General features: G+C 49.9%; 2 long non-coding RNA genes across 3 annotated transcripts in view; both read right to left on the bottom strand.

Annotated features, from left to right (window-relative positions):
• LOC141276560 (uncharacterized) overlaps positions 1 to 17473 on the bottom strand; it is a 231818-nt gene that overhangs the window by 157378 nt on the left and 56967 nt on the right. The window lies entirely within an intron of this gene.
• On the bottom strand, positions 4092 to 4900 carry LOC117308199 (uncharacterized). Its single transcript, XR_012326394.1, has 3 exons — positions 4659 to 4900; positions 4452 to 4507; positions 4092 to 4243 (listed from the first exon to the last, which is right to left on the bottom strand). It is a non-coding gene; the product is annotated as an uncharacterized lncRNA (long non-coding RNA).

The following is a 17473-nucleotide window of genomic DNA, read 5'->3' as shown; positions in this document are numbered from 1 at the left end:
ACTCGTTTGTTTATTATTTGTCTACACTGCCAAGTTCCCCCAGGGCAGGGACACTGTCTCTCCTGCTTGCTGCTCTGTCCCAGAGTCTAGCACGGCACCTGGCACACAGTAGACACTGAACAACGTGCATTGAGCATGATTTGAACAAGTTAGCCCCCACTCTGTGCCTCAGTTTCCTCGTCTGTGAAATGAGCATCATAACAACACACACCTCGCAGGGGTGTTGTAAGAATTAAATGAGTTAGTATTTGTGGAGCCCTTAGAACAAATCCTGGCCCACAGTAGGTGCTCTGCATAAGTGTTTAAAAAATATATATAATAAATGCATAAGTGTGTAAAAAATATGAGAATTACAGATTCATAGATTAGAAAGTCGTAATATTGTAGATCAGCAAGCTGTATAATCTAACATGCTATGGTTTATATTTACATTTTATTCTCTATTTTACTTTTTCCCAGCTTTTTATTTTGACAAATTTCAAACACAAAGAAAGTAGAAACAAAAACAAAAAAACGGTACAATGAAAGCCTCAATTCACCAGTCATTGACTTTTAGCCTCGTGTGCTTTCCCTCTCGCTGGATAGAACGAGAAAGATGAATATTTATACTTTCCTTTTCTTGTCTTATTTTTTCATTCTGACCCATATGGGAGCCAGTTGAAGATGCCAAGATAATTTACCCCTAAACTCTTCAGCTGCTGTGATTTTTTTTTTTTTTAATTTCTCACTCAAAGTGAATTCTCTGGAACCAATTATAACTGGTTCCCTGATCTTACATATCTGTAATTCTGCAAATCTACTAATCCATGAATCCTTGAACCTGGAAACATCTAGAAACCATCATCTGCTGGTTCTCGGAGTCCATACATGCTTGAGGTTCTACCTCGTGCTCATCTGGGATTCCTGGAGCCCTGGCCCTGTGGTTCAGGAAATCTGTGAGGTGTTTGTTGCCTCTGAGGCCAGATTCCCACTTCCCAGAAGATGATGCCTGGGACTGAGCAAGGGGAAAACCCAGCCGGTCCCACTCCAGACACAATGCCAAGCCCCAAGGATGCCAAGTGGCACAGGGGCCTGGGTCACAGGGGTGAGACCCTGGCCTGGCCACAGCCAGTGGCTCTGCAGGGCCTCCCTGGGGTGCCCAGGCCCTCCTCAGGCCAGCCCAGTCAGGGGCAGACATGCGGCCCCCAGCCCCGCCCTGCTCATGGAGCAATCCTCTGAGTCACTCCCACCTCATAACTTGCCTGCCCGTCACCACTGAGGCCTGTCATTAGCCTCCTCTGAGGCTGGGCCTTATCTGCCCTTCGGGGCAAACCAGGGAGGGGGACGCCTCTGAGTTCCCCCAGAGATGCGGCCCGTCCTGGGTCTCAGTGGCACACGATCCGGGCATGCCTCTGCCATAGGGGGCAGCTAGCCCCAGGTCCAGAGGTTCACTTTTGACTGCCAGAATTTCCACTATCCATTCCCCGAAACTCTGCCTCAAGGTCTACCATTCAAGCCATTTTCCGGCTAAAATGTAAACCGATCACTTACTTTTCAGAGTGAATTTTCCAAAGCCCTGCTAGGGAACCAGCTCTGGTAGGCACCCAAGGGGTCAAGGAAGACCCAGTGGAGAGCCACCTGTGGTCATGGCTGTCAGGCAGGCCTTGCGGTGGGTGCCGGAGATGCAAGGACAGAAAGGATGTCTCCTTACCTTCTCCCCTAGTTGGCTGCCCCGACCCTGGAGGAAGTTACTGTGGTGCCCATTCTACAGATGAGGAGACTGAGGTCCAGAGAAGCTTCAGACCAACTCCTATTTTCCGGGGTATGGCACCAAGACTGTGCTGATGTTGGGGGAGTGGGTAGGGGCCTCTTCCAGGGAAGGGGTATCCCTCCACCCCCAGCAGAAAGGACAGTGAGGGCAGTCTAACTGCAATCAAACACCCCGAGTTCAAATCCCACTTAAACCCCTTGTGCCTCAGTTTCTCCAGCGGTATCTACTGCAGATAAAAACAACATCAGCCTCATCTGGTTGTTGTGAGAATTAAACCTGGCACATAGTGAGATGGCTTCTGAAGACACAGAGCAGGCTCTCTCCTTCATCCTCTTGATATTAGCAGATCCCTCCTAACCTGGGTTGAGGGGAGGCAGGGAGGCCACAGTGTGTCTCAACTCGGGGAGGCCAACTCTGTGTCCCCCGTCAGCTTACCCCTACACACAGGCTCCTGGGAAGCTGCAGCTGATCCCCAGGCTGCCCCCCACCCCAGGATGGGGTCCCTAGAATTAGCACCCCCAACCTCACACCTGCAAAGACATACACAGACACATCTCAAGGCCTGCAGCAGGGCTGGTTGCTTTGCAATTATTAATAATTTCCTCCCTCCATCCCTCCCCCAGACCTGCTCAACCAGTCTCCCCACAGGCAGCAGAGCTGGCCTGACATTTGAACCGACTATTATTCTCTCACTTCTGGGAGAAGCAAGAGGAAACATGGGACCTGTGTCTTGATCCTTGGGGTGGGGGAGCACCCAGGCCATCCACAGGTCCCGAGGCCTCGATCCCGAGGCCCTGGGCACAGCACTCAAGCCCCCTAGGGCAATGGGCTTGTTGCCCCTTTCCTGAAGACCAGGTAAGACAGACAGATAAAGCCCCTGCCAAGAGGCAGACCGGAAAACCCTCTTGAACGGGGGCAGGAGTATGGGGTGGTTAAAAGTCAAACTCAGGGTCTGGATTCACATCCTGGCTTTGCCCTTGACTTGCTGTGTGGCCTCAGACAAGTCACTTGCACTCTCTGATCCTTCATTTTCTCATCTGTAAAATGGGGTGATGAATCCCCACACTGCAGGGTCAGTGAAATTTAAAAAGCCCCAGGCCCAGTGCCTACCTGGTTTCCTGTGGCCAGGGTCTGCTCACATTCTTTCATCCTGGGAGCCCAGGGAGGCTGGGCCAAAGTGTGACACCTGAGACAGAGCCCTGAGGCCTGGGGACACCAAGACCTTGCAGTCCAGGACCATCTCCAGCCACATCTGGAATCCACCAGTGGGGACAGGTCAGGGTATGAGCCCCCCGATTATTCTCTTGTTCCATAATTAGCATTTGTGGCCTCTTCCTGACAGTTAGGCAGTGCCTGCAGCACCCAGCACACAAGGCCAGACCCAGAAAGGTCTGGCGCTTCCCAAGGCACCCACACTGGCCAGAAGAATGGAGGGTGGCTCAGGACAGTGAGTCCTGGGGCCATGGGGAACCACGGAAGACCTCTCAGCAGGGTCAGGACCTGAGCTGGGAAGGTCAGAAGGTTGAGATCAAACATTCGGGGCCTCACCAGCTATCCCTGTTACTCTCATGGAATATTAGAATGGCCAAGAACGCAAGCTGCCTAGGTTCAAATCCAGACTCCAATACCTCCATACTCCAATCTGTGTGACCACAAGCAAGTTACTGTGCTCTGCACTTCAGTTGCCATCTGTAAAATAGGGGTGATAATAGCCTAGAAGTGTGGGAGTCTATATGTAACAATGACTTATGAGCACAGTACCTGGCATATAGTAGGTGCTCAATAAATGGAAACTGGTAGTCATTACTGCATCTAGCAAGTAATTTCACTCTTCATGTTTTCCCTCTGCCTGGTAGGCCCATCTCTGTACATCTCATATGAACTCCTATGCATCCCTTAAGGCCCCACCTAAATAGTCCCTCCTCTGAGGAGCCATCCCTGACCTCATACAAACAGACACACCACACACACACACACACACACACACACACACACACACACACACACACACAAGAAGTCCTCTCCTCTGGGCTCCCTGGCACCACACGTGGATGCCTCCTCCAGCAGCCTGGCCACACTACAGGTAGAGGAGCTGATACTATGAGGTTCTCCGTTAGATCACTGGTCCCTGGCATGGAGGGATGTGGGTGGAAGGTGTTCTTTCTCTCTCTCTCTCTCATTCGCTCACTCTTGCTCTCTCCCTCTCTTTCTCTCTTTCATTTCTTTTACAATTTCAAACAAAACAGACTCAAAAAATCCCCACAGATATGGGAAAAGCTTATAGTTTCCAGGCAAACTTTGAAAAATTTTCTCAGGACACTACCAGAGCAAAGGACAGTAAAGATTCCAAAAAGTTAAATTCAAGATTGAAAAGCCCTTTAATCATATGTATTACAGATTACTGTTTTTTTTTAAAAAAGGAATATCACGTGGCAAGGTAAGAAGAATAGAGCAGACCTGTGTGTGCTGATCTGGAACAGTGTCCACGATAAGCTGTCAAATAAAACAAAAATAAAATGAGGGGTAGAATGAGCTATGAAATGTATTGGCTACCATTTGTGTGGGTAGAAAGGAGACAGGAAAGGACAATTTATATATTTGTATTACATAAATTAGCTCTGGGGAAAAGAAATTGGTAAACAATGTCTACTTCTTAGGAGAGAAGGTTGGAGACTGGGGGTCAGGAAGGGTGGAGACTTACTTTTCACTCCATATTCTTTTGTACTTTTTGGATTTTGTACCTCTTACTCAGAGTAGCTGTTCAAAAATAAGCGCATGAATAAAGTTTAGGGCTTTGGAAGACACATACTCCAGCACCAGGCCCTGCCTGATGCAGGAACACTCCTCAGCACCCCTGACAGGCTATCCTGCCTTGAATGCTCCAGCGATGGGGAGCTCAGTAACTCACCAGCCAGCAATCCATCCTGGGGTAACTTTGAAGGGTGGGTTTGGGCTCAAGGAGAGAAGGCAGAAATGTGCTTCTGGGGCTGCAAATAGATGGCTCTCTCTTGCCCCTGAAAGTGGGTAGAAATGTGAGTTCCTGACTAGGGACCTGCTCTGAGGGCCTGCCTGTCCCGAGGCCCAGGCGGGAGATGGGCAGGGTGGCAGGGTGTGCTCTACTGTGACTCAGGCCCCACGGGTGCCTGGGGCACAGAAAGCTTCCCAGGACACAGGGCTGTGATTCAGGGTCACACAGCGGGGCCAACCCAGGCGGCAGCTGGTGGGCCACCAGCACACCCGTGCCCTTCTCATCCTCAAACCCCAGCAGGGCCTCTGTCCCAGGCACACATCACCTGGCTCACCAATGGCCCCCTTGGCAGAGGGTGGCATGGGGAGATTAAGGCTCTGGCACCAGACAACCTGGGTTTAAATCCTGCCTCTGCCATTCACTGGCTTGAGCCTCTGTTTCTCCATCTGTACAGGGGACAGGTATACTGCCTTGCATCCTCATAGGGCTATTACAAAGATGCTCTGAATTCACTGGGTACACACCCTGATCAGCCCCAGCACCGAGTCTGCACTCAGTAAATGTCAGCCGTTACTACTGTGGGTGCCCAGACTGATGTGGGGGTCACTGACACTGGCGCCTCACAGGGAAGCCTGGGTGCCCCCAGTTCACCCTGCATGGCCTGGTGAGCAGGCCCAGAAGGAGCTTGCCTCCAGGGACACCCGGGTTCAGAAAGATCTACCAGGCAATCCCAAGGGAGCCCTAGGTCCCCTGACAGATTGTCAGTTCTACGAGGGCAGAGGCTTTCCTCTGTCTCATTGGCTGTGTCCCACGCTTGGAATAGAGCCTGGCACACAGTCAGGGTGGGCTTCATGGCCGTGTGACCCAGGCCCTCACACAGGGCCCCATGTCAGAAGTTCCCATGCTGGCACCATCCTGAAATTCTTAATTTTGAATGAGGGGCACTGCATTTAATTTCGTACACGGCAACTAAAATTCTATAACCAGTCACGTACATAGTTGACACCAGTATGGACTTCTGAATAAATGAATGGCCAAATGAATGCTGCCTTATATCATCACTTTTCTCCTTCTACCCTGAGTGTCGTGGATTCCAAGCCTCCTTTTACAGACGGGAAAACTAAGGCTCATGGAGGTGAACAGACGCACCCCAAACCACCCAGAACTAGAACCCAGGCCTATCGGGCCCTAAAGCCCTGGTGCCCATGGCCACCTCAAGTACAGCAGGGTGGCTTCTCTGTGACAGGAGAGGCCAGAGCCCTGTGGATCTCAGGGGAAACTGAGGCTCAGCTCAGGGTACGAGCTGGCCCAGCTTCGCGAGGGTGCCTGCCCGGGAGGCGGCCTGGCCAGGTGCCCGGTCAGGGCGTGGGGACCACTGTGAATCGCTCCTCAGTCCCTGCCAACCACAAGCGGGTTGGGTGAAAGGCAGCTGCTCCCCGCCCGCTTCCCCGCCAACATGGGCCCAAACAATGGGCCTTTGTGCCTGGCGTGGGCGGGTTGTCAAGGTGCGCAGCCCTGGCCCTGAGCCCTGGCCTCAGCCTCCATGAGGGCAAGGGGGCCGGGCCAGTGGGTCTGCGGGGGCCGGGAAATCCAACAGACGAGGAAGCGAGGCCTCCCTGAGACAATCACAGCAAAGGAAATTGGGGCACAGAGAAGGTGCACCAGGTACCCAGAGCCACACAGCACATGGGCATCAGAGGCGGGTCAGCCACCTGGGACGTCAGCCTCCCACTCACTGTGGCCTGAGTGTCCCCACTCTGCAGCAAGGGGCTTGGTTATCCCTGCTGCTGAAACCTGCCCTCAGGGGGGTCAGCAGAGCCAGAATCCCCCTTCCTCTCTCTTCTCACTGCCACCATGTCCCCTTTCCAAAGCAGCTCAGCCAGAAGTGACAACCTTCCCCGCCCCGTCTCTGGAAGTTCCCTGGACTGAATGAGCCACAGAACTGCTAGGAAAATGTTGCCCCCTTGGGGCCCCACCTACCTGCTCTAGAGCTCCTTCTCCTTTGAAGCCATCTACCATATGCCTGGCAAGAAACTACCTTGTCAGGTAGGCATTGCCATGAGCCCCATTTTACAGGAGAAAATAGAGGCTCTGAGAGGGGGCTGGGCTCGCCCAAGGGCACCCACCCAGGATGCAGCAGTAGTGTGTAGTTAGACTCCAAATATTTCCAATGACCTCCAGGAGGAAGATGGGAGCAAAAGAGCAGGCCCTGCCCTCACAGCACCTACCATCTAGTGGGAAAGTCAGAATTCAACAGCAACAACAGTAATAATAACAAGTAGCTACCAGTTATTGAGCATTTACTAAGTACTTTACATATGCGATCTCATTTCATTTTTCCAAAATCACTGGGAGGTGGGTATTATTCTTATCCCCATTTTCCAGATGAGGAAACTGAGAAGCTAAGATGAGGCAACGTACCCAAAGTCAATCAGCTAATAAATAGATTCAAACCCTGACCACTAAATGTCTCTGCTCACTCAACCCTTGCCAGGCAGGGTGAATGATCCCAAATTACAGATGAGGAAACTGAGGCTCTGAGCAGCAAAGTGACATGCCTAAGGTCACATAGCCAGAAAATGAGAGGAGGGATTCAACCCCGGGTTTCTGGCCTCCAGAATCCAAGTCTTGTTTCCTTCCTCCTCCACCTCAACCAAGTTCCCTAAAATGTCCCTCAAAACCATCTGCACCAGCAGCCCCTCATCCTCATCTCCCACCTGATTGGATGCAACAGCCCCTCCACCCCCATCCTCGCTGGCCTCACTCAACACCTAACAGATGCTTATGAAAATCTGGAAAGAGAATCCCAGTTGGGAATAAGCTAAACGTAAAAGCTTGGAGGAGAACGCTGTGGTCTGTTCACAGGACAGATCCTACATCAAGAATAAATAGATGCACTCAAGCTGCTACACCAACAGGGACGGATCTTGGGAACAGAACATTGAGTGGAAAAAAAGCAAGTTGCAGAAGCAAAAGTACAAGTGACACCATCTGTAGACTCACACCCACAACCAAAACAGCGCCCCAAGTCTCTAGGGGACGTGTGTGTGTGTGTGTGTGTGTGTGTGTGTGTGTGTGTATAAAAGCATAAAGATGTTGTACAACCACTTTGGGAAACTGGCCATAGCTACGGGAACTAAACATGTGCATACTCCATCATCCAACAACCTCACTCTTGAACATAATACTAAAAGAACTACGTTCTTATGTCTACCAAAAGGTATGTACAAGAATGTTCATAGCAACACTATTCAATATACTGGAAACTGGAAATAATATACATCTCCATGGACAGTAGAGTGATTAATAAGCTGTGGTCTATTTAAACAGTAGACTACTATGCAGCAGTGAATAGGGGTGAACCATTGACACGAACACGGGTAGATCTCACGGGCACAGGTTGAGTGAAAGCACCAGATACAGAAAAGCACACACAGAATGATTCCATTTGTATGAAGTTCAAGGATAGAAAAACCAAAGGCTAGGAATGGCCTGTGACTCGATCTGGGTGGTGATCCCATGGGCCATCAAACTGTACAGTTAAGATTTGTGTATTGTACTGTGTGTACTTTGTACCTCCATCAAACAAACAACAGAAGGACAAAGACACCGGTGGAACCATGAACACCAAATCCAGGTCTGCAGTAACTTCTAGGAGAAATATAATTGGGAAGGGGTATGGGGGGCTGGGGGCAGGTGTCATCTATACTGGAGGGTTTTCTTCTTAAGCTGAGTGATGGCTCAATGAAAGCTTATTATATTTTCCTTTAAACTTTTTTGAATGTCTAAAATATGTCATTGAAAAAACAAACCCAAACCAAAGACAATTTCCACAGCTTCTCCTGCTCCAGAAGGCACAATAGCCCCTGCTGCCTACAAGCTGAGGCCCACCCTCCTTTTGCATGCCATTCAAGGTCTCATCCTGGGCCTCAACTTGTCTTTCCAGCCTCCTCTCTCACCCCTCCCCACCAGCCAAGCTGGTCTCCTCACTCTTCTCCTAACACGCCTTAAACATTCCCAGCTACACGCCTTTCCTCCCACCTGGAATGCCCTCCCCATTCCTCTCTACTTGCTCTGTGCCAGGCATTATGCCATGCTTTAAGCTATTAACTCCTGAAATCAGGGGCTGAGCCATGGGGAGATTGGAGCATTGGTTTCAGCCCAAAATAATCTCCATTGGGCCCCCGCCCCCCCAAAAACCTACCCCAAATCATCCAAGCACAAAGAGTGGTCCTGCTGTGCCACAGTTTCAAGACATATGTTCCCACACCCCATTTCCTGAGCCCCTCCAGTAGAGAAATTCTGGCCCACCACTGGATTAATCTTCACTCATCCCTAAGGGTTGGGTCTTTTATCATTCTCGTTTTACATTGGGGGAAACTAAGGCTCAAAGTGGCAAGTGACTTGTTCAAAACGCTCAGCTAATACTGTCTTGTTCCTGAGATCTTTTCGTCCCCTGAAAGCTTGCAGTCATGATTGGCCCCAAGCTTGTTCCTGCCTCAGGGCCTTTGCACTTGCTGTCCCCTCTCCTGGAATGCCCTTTTCCTTGATCTTCCAATGCCCAGCTCCTTTTCATCATTCTGGTTTCTGAATTCAGGTCAGAGCAGCATTCCCAGATCCCCACTCCCACCCTCAGTGTAAGGTAGTCCCACCCCTATTTTTATCTATCACACAACCATGCTTTATTCTAGTCACGTAACTTAGCACTGCCTAAAATTGTTCTGTATATTTATTCATTCACTTCTCTTTTATCTGCCACATGCACACCCCCTAAGATATAAGCACCACAGGCAGAGGTTTTGTCATTCAGTGTTGTGTACCAGGGTCTGACACAGTAGGTGCTCAGTGAATGAGCTAGAAGAACACAAATCACTGACTGATTGTGCCTACCCGGGATCACTCAGCAAGGATACAACAAGAGAAGGGCTTCGGTGACCATCTGGGGCCAGAATCTTTGCTCTTCATCATTCAGCTCTGTGAAGGGCCAAGGCTGCATTGTATCCAAAGAAGGAGGAAAGGAAGGTGACAATGGGCCAGTCTGTGTGGCCTGGCAGGCCCCCCCAGAACCCACCAAGCAGGTTGAAAGAGCCCCACATCCCATTGAAAGCATACATTTTTTGCTGTTGATATTTCTGATTTTGTGTAATAGTATGATTTTGCCTTTATGTTATTGTTAATTTTTAGTTTCCTCTTTGTATTTTAGCCCCATTTTCCCAGGTTTTTAGCATTTTCATAGATGCTTATAAAGCCTGTATGGCCCCATAGGTTACAGATAAAAACAGAGTAAGAGAGAGATGCTGAGATATGGGGAGAAAGAAACTTAAGGAGGGACACTGAGGCAGAACAGAGAGAAACAGGTGGACACGGAGAGACAGATGCAGACAGAGAGAGACAGAGAGCATGATGATGACAGAGAGAGAGAGGAGAGACCACAAGGCAGACAAAAGGACCTGACTCCACATCTCCTTAACATAATATGCACCTCAATAACAATGACGATATTTATTGAGCACTTACTACATGCAAGTACATGCTACACACTTTTATGTGAATAATTGTGTTGGATTCTCACAACCACCCTATGAGGTGAGTGTTACTCTCATTCCTATTTTAAAGACAGGACATTGAGGCACAGAAAGGTCACCCAGCTCACTCCCAGTCACACAGCCAGCGGTGGTGAAGCCAGGTTTAGCCTCAGGTCTGCCCCAGACCCAAGGCTTAACCACTTCCTCCAGTAATGGGTCTTGGGGTTTCTGGATTTGTTTTAGGGCAGCTCTTCTCAAAATCGGCTATACCAGCAAAATGCAAGCCCTGATGCAACAGGGCTGGGGTGGGGCCCAAAACTCTGCATTTCTAACAGCCCCTCAGGTGGGCCCAATGCTGTGGGTCCCAGACCACATTCTCGCAGCAAAAGTTTAGAGGAGTCTGTTACTCTGAGGATCTGATTGGCAGCCACTCTGATCACCATCCATCCCACAGGCCCTGGGGCTCTGTAAGCCCCTTTGGGTCAATCTCTTCTCAGCACTTCCTGTTGCTCTGCTCTCAGATTCCTGGGAATTCCCCATAAGCTGACTGCTCAAGCACACAAAGACAGCTGCACAAAGATGTTCATTGCGGCATTGTTTATGGGAAAGACAAATTGGAACCACCTAAATGTCCACCAGTTGGGGACTGTTAAATACACTGGGATTCATGCAGCCATTGAAAATGGTGGCAGAGCAAACCTCAAAATATGCATGACATCTGACCCACAATTTCACTTCTAGGAATACATCCTACAGACTTGCACATGGGCACAAAGACGTTTGCACAAGGCTATCTGTTGCAATTTGTAGTGGCGAAAGCCTACAAGCACCTCAATATCCATGAATAAGGAACTGGTTCACTAAACGGTCCATTTCTCCAAGGGATTACCACACGGGCTTAAAATTTTAAAAAAAAGGATGGTCCTTATGCACCTATGTGGACCCTCTCCAAGATTTACTGTTCAGTGAAAATAACAAGGCATAGAAACAGTGTGTAAAGTTTTCTACTGTCTGTAAGGAGAACAAGAAGAAAGAAAATATATGCTTTTATTTGTCTATGCATAGAACCCTCTGGAAAGCAAAACAAGAAAACATCTCAACGAGGAACTGAGAGAACAGGGGTGGGAGGGAGACAGCCTTTTTACCATACACTTCTTGTACCTTTGGTATTTGGTACCATATGAATCCATTATCTATCGACAAAGATTAATAAATGTTAAAAAAAAGTTTAAATGATAGAAGAGTGCTACATTTAGGGATGCGGGAGAATGCTTATGATAAATTATCGAGGAGAAAAAGGAGACAACCCAATTTATATAATATAATATTCACATATATCCATGCATGTAGGTATAGAGAGAAATATCTGGAAAGACTGTCACTAAACTGTTAACAACTCGAGTCACTGCTATTTATGCACTACCTGCGTTAATTCATTAATCCTCACAACAATGGCAGGAGATGGACAGACTGATATTGTCCTCATTTCACAGATGGAGAGATCAAGGCCCAAGAGGTGAGGTCTCCTGGCCAAGGTCTCACAGCCAGGGCAGAGTGGGATTTAGAGCAACAACCGTCGGGCTGCAGGGCCCTCTCAGTTCAAATTGGGTGATTTTTACTTTCTGCTTTGAATTTTTCTGCACTGCTGGAAATTGAAACAATGAACGTACTTATCTGTCTGTCTGTCTCTCCCCGTCTCTCTCTTCCTACATCCCTCTCCTTTTAAACAAAGCTTTTAAGAAAAGACCCTCAGGACACCCATGTCACCACATCAGCAGCCCCTCCCCTGGCACTCATGTCCCCCAGGGACTTGCCCTTGAGCCCCAGGTATGGAGAATCATGAGGGCGGTTTTTAAAAAGAGTACAGTGTGCATAAAGCCAGGGCAGGGGAAATGTTCTAGATAAAAGGACACCAAAGAGACCCTATCAAATGCAGGGCCTGATCCTTGATTAAAGTCCAGACAAGAAAAGTACACACACACACACACACACAAGAGCTATCGAGGACACTTTGGAGCAACCTCAGTAATTTGGACACAGACCGGATATTAGGTAATATGACTGGATCAATGCTAAATCTCTTGGATGTGGTCATGGCACCGGGGTTGTGTCTGAGAATGCCCTTGTTCTTCAGAGGTGCTTGCTGAAGTATTTAGGGTGAAGGGTCAGGATGTCTGCAACTTACAAACACTTCAGCAAAAATCATGGAGAGAGAGAGAGAGAGAAGAATGCCCATGGAGCCAAGTGTCGTCAGTTGGGGAATCTGGGTGAAGGCACTACAGCGGTTCATTGCAAGGTTTTTGCACTTTTCTAGAAAGTTTGAAAATTTTCAAAATAAAAAGTTGGGGGAGATCGGTGGTTGTCAGCAGCTGGTGATACCAAAAGAGACTGACTACAAAGGAACACCAGGGAACCTTCCGGAGTGATGGAAATATTCTATATCTTGATCATGGTGGTGGTTATGCAACTGTATAAGCTTGTCAAAATGCATAGAACTGTACACCAAAAAAGAGTGAACTTTACTGTATGTAAATTATACTTCCCAAAAGGTGACTTTAAAAAAGAGAAATTGGAGAAGACAAAGAGCCAGCAGGGCCCCAACCCACACAGGCTCTGGGAACACAGTGGGTCCTGCCGTGAGCCAGCCTTGCCTGAGCCTGTCCCACTGTGGACCCAGGGGTTCAGCAATGCGTAGGGGCTGGCCCTCCAGGTCCTGGGACCCAGAGCCTGGCCTCGGGGAGCATCTAGGCACCCATTAGGAGCTTCCTCCCAAGCCTCTTCGGCCTGAGTGCAGGGCCTCAGTCTCCCCGGGGCCAGCAGAGAAATACCGAATAACTCCCTTGTGTGTCCTGGAGAAAGCAGGTCTGAGCGCCCCTCATGAGGTGTTCTCAGTGGAGACAGAGGGTCAGCAGGAGTGACCACTCATTATCACTTGACCCACCCCGCCACGCCACCACTGGGTACAGGGGCCCAGAGGAGGGAAGCAACTTGCCCAAAGTCACACAGCAAGTCAGGTAGCTCTGTCTGGGATGGATCATTCCTAAACTAAATCTTTGAGCCTGAAGTCGTCGCATCCAACCACGCCCATTTCTCAGACTGAAAGACCGAGGCCCAGGACTGTGTCAGAGCACAGATTAGCAATGCCTTGGGAACCCCGGACGCTATTGCTGTGGCCCTATTTGGTGTGGTTCCCACAGGCTTCTCATGGGGGGTTATGGGAGGTGGGGTGTGAGCCTCCAGTCCTGGCCACCATCCTCTGTCACCCTTGCTGTCCCCTCCCAAGCTTTCTCTGCCCCCACCCCACAGTGGCCGAGGGAGGACAGGGAGGAGTCAGGGGTCCCACGCCTGCCCCCCACCACCCCAGGGAGCGCCCACATGGCAAAGAGCCACGGATTCTGCCCAGCCCACGAAACTCACCTCACCCAGAACCTGTTTCAACTCCTCCAGCTCTGCTTGGCAGCTGTGGAGGCCTCGTTAAGTGATGTCAGTGCTTCCCAGCCACCACCTGAAGAAGGCGAGGGGGCACCAACCAACAATGGAGCCCTATGGCACACTCCCCAGAGACCCCCGGGCAGGAGGGCAGAGGCAGTACAGTGCCCTGCCAGGCTGGGCCTGGGGAACAGGGGCCTCGCTGCCGAACGGCCAAGCCACCTTCTCCCCGCGCAGGCCTGTGTGGGTCCCGCAGAGTTGTTTAACCTCCTTAATTAACCGGCAGTGTTTACGAGGCCACCTTGGAAGGCCCCCGGGGCTTCAGGGAAGGCTGGGGGCTGGGAACTGGGGGCAGGGCCCCCCAGCCATGGCAGGCTCAGAGGCTCCTCACTAAGTGGAACAGAGAAGAAGCCCCCATCCCACACTAGAGAGTTGGGGGCAAAACAGGCCATCCTCCCCACGTCAGCTGTCTGATGCTGGGAAAGTGGCCTCACCTCTCTGGGCCTCGGTTTCCACTGGGAAGAAGGGCAGGGTGGCGGCAAGACTTGATTAATGACTGTTTGTGAAAAGGTCCCAGAGATGCTGCTGACAACAGGCCCGGCTATTATTCTGGGAAGGCATCGAAGGGTGTCTGAGCCCGTAATTAACCAAGAGGATGAAAACAGTAAGGAAGGAGAAGGCCTCGCCCAGGCCTGCCCGCTGCCCCCAACGTCCGCCCTCCTGCCCCAGCAGGGCTCCTGCTCAGGACAAGGGGACCCAGGGAGACGGACCCCAGCCTGGGCCCTGAGCCTTCTGTTCCTCTTCTCAGCACCGAGATTACTAAACTATGTCCATCCATTCTTTCACTCATTCATTCATTCCACAAGTGTTTATTAAGCACCTACTGTATGCCAGTCAGTACAGCAGCAAACAAAATAGACATGGTCATGCCCATGAGAGCTCAGTCTACTAGAGGAAGTAAATGATAAAAAAATAAGAATCCATCAAAGGAGCAGGATATTTTTTTAAGGTGGTGTGATAGGGAACAATGGGCAGAGACTTGAGTTCGAGGGCTCAGGGTGGGCTTCTCTGAAGAGGTGACATTAGATCTGAGAACTGAAGGATGAGATGGAGCCGCCATGGGAAGAGTGTTCCAAGCACAGGGAAGTGCATGTGCAAAGCCCCTGGGGTGAGGAACTGGTGTGTTGGAGGAGGCTGGAGCAGGAAGCAAGAAGGGGAGAGTTGTGGGAGGTGAGATCAGAGACGGGGGCAGGGTGGGGAGCAGATCAGGCCGCACCTGCTGCACAGATGAGCGTGTATTGCATCCCAGGACAGTGGGCAGCTATGGGAGAATTTTAAGCAGGGGAGGGACCAGGGTGGGATCCTCTCCCGGTGCAGTGTGCAGGGCCTGGTCAGTGCACACGTGCAGGTGAACTTAAAATCCAAATGGCTGAAGACCCTAATGATGACTACCTTGCCTGTTTGTAGAGTACTTTCCTACTTGGGATTCAAAGCTTGGCCCTATTGCTTCCTGGCTGTGTGATCTTGGGCCTCTGTTTCCTCTCCTGTGAAACCCAGATAACAGATTCTTCCTTTGAAATGGGGACAGGCACTCCCAACTCAAATGGAGATAATGATTTAAATCCCCATAAACTCACAGAGCAAGAACTTCCTGAGCACCTATTATGTGGAGTGAAAACCTGCAGGGTGGACCTGCCATGAGAAGCTTGAAGGGGACACCCAACTGCTCCTGAGAGCTCTGGAGCATCAATGCCTGAGTTCAGATCCCAGCTCTGCCCCTTAGAAGCTGTGTGCCTTGGCCAAATGTCTTGGCCTCTCTGAGCCTCAGTTTCCTCATCTATAAAATAAGGTTAATAGTAATACCTACCTCGTGAGCTTGTCGGAAGGATTAAATTAGTTAATATATATAAGACAGATAGACAAGGCCTGGTGCAAAGTGCTCATTTCCGGTTCGTTTTTCATTATCCATTTCCTAAATTCTTTCTTTAAGCTCCCCACCTGTTTGCCCCCCATCAACATCCCAATGTTGGATCTCTCGGCTCAATCACTACCCAACAAGTCCAGTCTCACCTCTGGACTGTTTCCTCCCAGCAACAGGAGGGATCCTGTAAATCACATTTCTCCTCTGCTCAATGCTGCAGTGGCTCCCCACTGTTCCCAGGCCAGAGTCCCCACAAGGAGACTGACTGCATGTCCCCCGCCACCTCTTGTACCACCCTCATCCTCCCACCTTGCCCCCAGCACGAGCGACTTCCAGTTCTCTGAATGTCCTGCCTCCGGTCCTTTGCCCATGCTGTCCCTTTTTCCTGGAATGTCCTTCCTCCCAATATTCTGCCGGAGTTAACTCTTCCTCCTGTGGGAAGTCATCGGGGCTCCCTAGCGCTGCCGCATGCTGCTCACTTAGTACCCTGTGCTCCCCCCACACAGCACCTGTTGATGGACATGTCAGAGCTCCCAGCTAGACTGGGAAGACGCCAGCAGCAGGAACCAGGTCTGAGGTACCTCTCTTCTGCAAGGTCCGGAGCATGTCGGGGAGGAGGGAGTGACAAATGGGGTAAGTGTTTAAGGTGAGCTGAGGTGGGTGACTTGAGCCAAGTTGAGCTGAGTGCAGTTAAATCAATCTTAGATGAGGTGAGTGGAGGAGATGAGGTGAAGTGGAGCTGAGTTGAGCATTAAATTGAGCTGGATTGACTTGAGTGAATCGAAGTGAGTGAAACTGAGGTGACTTGACTGAGTTGGACAGAGATAAGCTGAACCGAGTTGAGGTTAGGTGAGCTAAGTTAGGATGAGTTGAGTTAAATTGAAGTGGGTTTTAAACTGAATTGAGTTATATTGAACTGAGGTGCATAGAGCTGATGTACAGTGAGTTAAAATGAGCTGAGATGAGGCATTAAACTGAGTGAGTTTAACTGAATTGAAGTGAGTTGAGTTTTGTTGAGTTGAGTTGAGGAGTTGAGCCAAATCAAGTTTAGGTGCATTTTAAACTGAATTGAGTTAAACCAAAGTTAATAAACTCTTTTTTTTTTTTAATTGCTGCCTCCTAAGGAGCATTTTTGGACAGTTTTTTCCTGATTGCCTCCCTATGAAGTTTTGATGCCTGTTTTTAATGTACTATTATATAACTGTTTATTTTTTTGTATGTATATCTATGCCTTATACATAAAAACATTAAGAGTTTTTCACCCCACAAGAATCGATCTACGCCCTCTTAGGGGCAGTACCATCCCCACCCATACCCACCCCCCTGCCCTTGAGGATGTGTAAGTTAGGCTGAGCTGAGGTGGACAGTTTCAGCTCTTCAAAGGGGATCTGTCTTGTCTTCCTGGAGGCAGGAGTCACTGACAAGGGCTGAGACCCCTGGAGAAGACTGAGGCAGAGGCCAGGCCGATCTCAGTCCCAACTCCCCTTCCACCCTGCCCAGTTCCATTCAGCCCATTCCCTCATGTATGTAAAAGAAGGAAAAATAAGCACACAGGCCCTGAAGCAGGTATGTGCTCAGTGTGTTGAGTTTCACTGAGGGAGGCCCATGTGGCTGGAGAAGTGAGGAGGAGATGGATAGGAGGAGGTGAGGTCCTTGTGGGACAGGGGGAGGAGTTTGGGTTTTATCCTAAGGGCAGTAGGGAGCCATGGAGGATTCTGAGCAGGGGGACATGACCTGCATGTAACGAGAGCCTCTGGATGCAGACAGAATGAACTCCCCACTGGTCCAGGATGGTGTGTCTGATTGGCCGAGCCAAGTCACATGTCTATGCTCTAGCTGCAAGGGAGACTGGAAACCTAGCCTCATATTCCCAGCATCCT

This window comes from Tursiops truncatus, chromosome 15 (genome assembly GCF_011762595.2).
Source record: "Tursiops truncatus isolate mTurTru1 chromosome 15, mTurTru1.mat.Y, whole genome shotgun sequence".
NCBI lineage: Eukaryota > Metazoa > Chordata > Mammalia > Artiodactyla > Delphinidae > Tursiops > Tursiops truncatus.
Note: the sequence above shows the minus strand (reverse complement) of the source record. Positions and strands in the feature narration are given on the sequence as shown.